Below are 3,071 nucleotides of genomic sequence, written 5' to 3'. Positions count from 1 at the left end.
AAAGAATTATTTACATTCTTTCCCGGCACTTTCCCAGGCCTCTGCCTGGCTAGAAACTCTCTGTTTCTTTCTTTGACTGAACCTGAGACCCACAAGAGAGCAGCCAAGAAGGGACATGGAGATGGGGAAGGGTTTGGAGCAGCTGAGGGCACTTAGAGTGTCCAGATGGAGCAAAGAGCTCAGGGACCTGCAGTTCCTCCCGAGGGGCAGCTCCTGGGCCAGGGACAGCACCAGGGCACGGCTGGAGCTGGGCCAGGGCAGGGCAGGCTGGAGCTCAGGGAAAGGTTCTTCCCCCAGAGGTGCTGGCACTGCCCAGGCTGCCCAGGGAATGGGCACGGCCCCGAGGCTGCCAGAGCCCCAGGGATGCCCAGGAGGGGTTGCTGGGGGTCTGGGCAGGGCCAGGGTTGGATCCATGGTCTCTGTAGATCCTTCCAGCTGAGGATGTTCCACGATTTGATGATTCTGTGAAAGAACAGCAGGATAAGATTTACCAGTTGCAAATGTGGTCACTGTGTAGGCAGCTCCTTTTCTCCAAGGGGATTGACCCAAAACATCTGATGGATCAAGGAAAGGCACACAAAAATCCCAGGAATCAGAGAATCCCAGAATCCTGGGGTAGTTTGGGCTGGAAGGGATCTTAAAGCCCATCCAGAGCCACCTCCTGCCATGGGCAGGGTCATCTTCCACTCTCCCAGGTTGCTCCAAGCCCATCCAAAATCGCTGTAAAATACTTCCATTGGCAGGAATGTTCCACAAAATCCCCTTTTCTGCTGGAGCTTTTGTTGGGTGGAAAAAGCCACAGGCAGCCAGGGAATTTAATTTGGTCATCCCTGGAGATGACCAAACTCCAGATGTTGTTGGCTCAGTCAAGACCATCTCATTTATCTGTGCTGCCAGTGCTGAGATCCTCAGCTCAATCATCAGCTCAATCTTACCCTGCTCCAGAGAACTGCTGCTCATTTCTCCTCTGCCCTGACCAAAATCCAGCTTGGAGCAGCGCTGAGATCTTTGCATGAGCTGGGTCTCAGCCTGGGCTGGGGGCACATCCATAAATCAGTTTGGAGAAGCCAAAGCAGAATAACAGGGGTATTTAAAAGTGTCTTTTCTCAGTATCAAGCCCAACCCTGATGGGGCTTGGGAGCAGCCTGGGCCAGGCTGGGCTCAGTTTGTGTTGGCTGAGCCCTGTGGCATTTCAGAAACCCAAGCCCACGTCCTGTCTCGAGCCCTGGCCTGGCTGGGAACTGACAATAAATCCATGCATTTTATCAGGTTTGGGGGCTCGGAGGCTCTCACAGGAACTGGAATACTGGAATGCTGAGCTCTGGAGAGAAAGCTCGGCCCTGGGCAGGAGATGGCCCGGCTCAGTGAGACCAGGTGTGAACCCACACTGAAACTGCGCCCAGCTCTGCCAGACACGTCCTGGCCATATTTTAGCTACTGCAGCTCTATTATCAAAGCCAGTTAAAGCAAGAGGCCCAGGGGCTGATTTACCCTGCTGCAGCCACTCACCAGCCAGGAGCATCCCCCATTATGAACAGGAATTTAATTAGAGGGGGAATCTGAACCACTGAAAGAGGTGGAGGAGAGGTTTTAACAGGATTTAGTAGGGTCACATTGGGGAGCCCTCCTCTGGTTTGGAAACCAAGAGAATTGCCAACATTTCACGTTTGGGCAGCGCCAGTTAATGGGGTTTTGGTGGGAGGAGCCTGGCTGGATGTCCCCGAGCTGTCCCACACCACCCCAGGCTCTGATTATCGCTGGCTGGGGGTCTGTGTACAAGTCACAGATGGGATGGGACTGCTGAGGAACACGTCTCGAGCTGTTTACTTTTTAGCATCAGTCTCATTACAGGGTTATGACAATGGGAAGATGCCAGCAGCTCACATCCCAGGCAGCAGACCAAGAACTTAATGTTACAACTTACTTTATAAACTCTTTGACCAGTCACACAGAGCAAAAGTATATTGACAGTAGTTTTATACAACCACTATAACCACACGTACCTTTGGTTAAAACAATGCTCGCTTATTTTGAACACAATACTTGCTTGTAAACCTTAAGGTACAATGCACTGAGCACCGTCATTAAGTTTAAAAATTCCTAATATCTCACCAGATACACTTTTCTGCAGCTTAGGGAGTTATTCTACCCAAATGTTGATACACAGACCATTGTTCTATTTGTCCTTTCTTTCTACTTGTATTATTTTTCTGCTGATGAATCTTATAGCTACTGCTTAGCTCTAATCACCATCCTGCCGTCTCTGAGGCCTGCCTTTTGCAACGTGCCCAAAACCCTCTGATTTTAAGGATTCCCACAATACCGTCTCTTGGTTCAACTAAAAAGAAACTTCCATAACTTTGTTGTTTATTATCTACTTTTTAATTCATAGCTTTTCTATAATATATCTGCTTATTACTTGTTTAAAGCATCATTTTTGCTTGTATTAAGCATAGTTATATTACAATACAGCAATGTTAATGTTGTGAAGGTCTAGTCAATTTAAAGTGCATAAGTCATAATTCATAGCAATTATAAGTCATTGTTTTAAAAAGTCTCATTGTTTTTAAGGTCTTAATTTAAAACCTTCTTCTGTCTCTATACCTTCATCTACTATCTCAGTAAGATTTTGAGAACTCTCTGTGAATTTATTTCTGTCTCTAAAACTTACCTTTTACAACATACCCAAAACCTTCTAATTTAAAAAACACTGTTGAGGAATGTTTAGGGCAGGCTGTGCTTTTCCAAAGGGAATCTCCACCCTGGCAGCCCATCCCCAGGCCCCCTCCAGGCCTGGCTTGGAGCAGCCGAGGAGGGAAATGAGAACAGCTCCAGCACCCAGCCTGGTCCTTGCTGGGACCCGAGATGTGTGGAGGGCTCAGTAATCAATTAATAATCCAAAGATCACATGCAATCTTTCCACAGAATAAAGCAGGAGACTGGGATGGGCCTTGCTGCAACAATCTGGGCTCTCCTGCAAAGTTTTCTGGTTGAATTTTGAGTTGCTCTCTCACTCTTTGGGTGCAGTTAAACAACTGGCAGACATAGGGGCAGAAAACTGATTTTCTGCT

The sequence above is a fragment of the Lonchura striata genome, chromosome 23 (assembly GCF_050655825.1).
Source record: "Lonchura striata isolate lonStrDom1 chromosome 23, ASM5065582v1, whole genome shotgun sequence".
Lineage (NCBI taxonomy): Eukaryota > Metazoa > Chordata > Aves > Passeriformes > Estrildidae > Lonchura > Lonchura striata.
Note: the sequence above shows the minus strand (reverse complement) of the source record.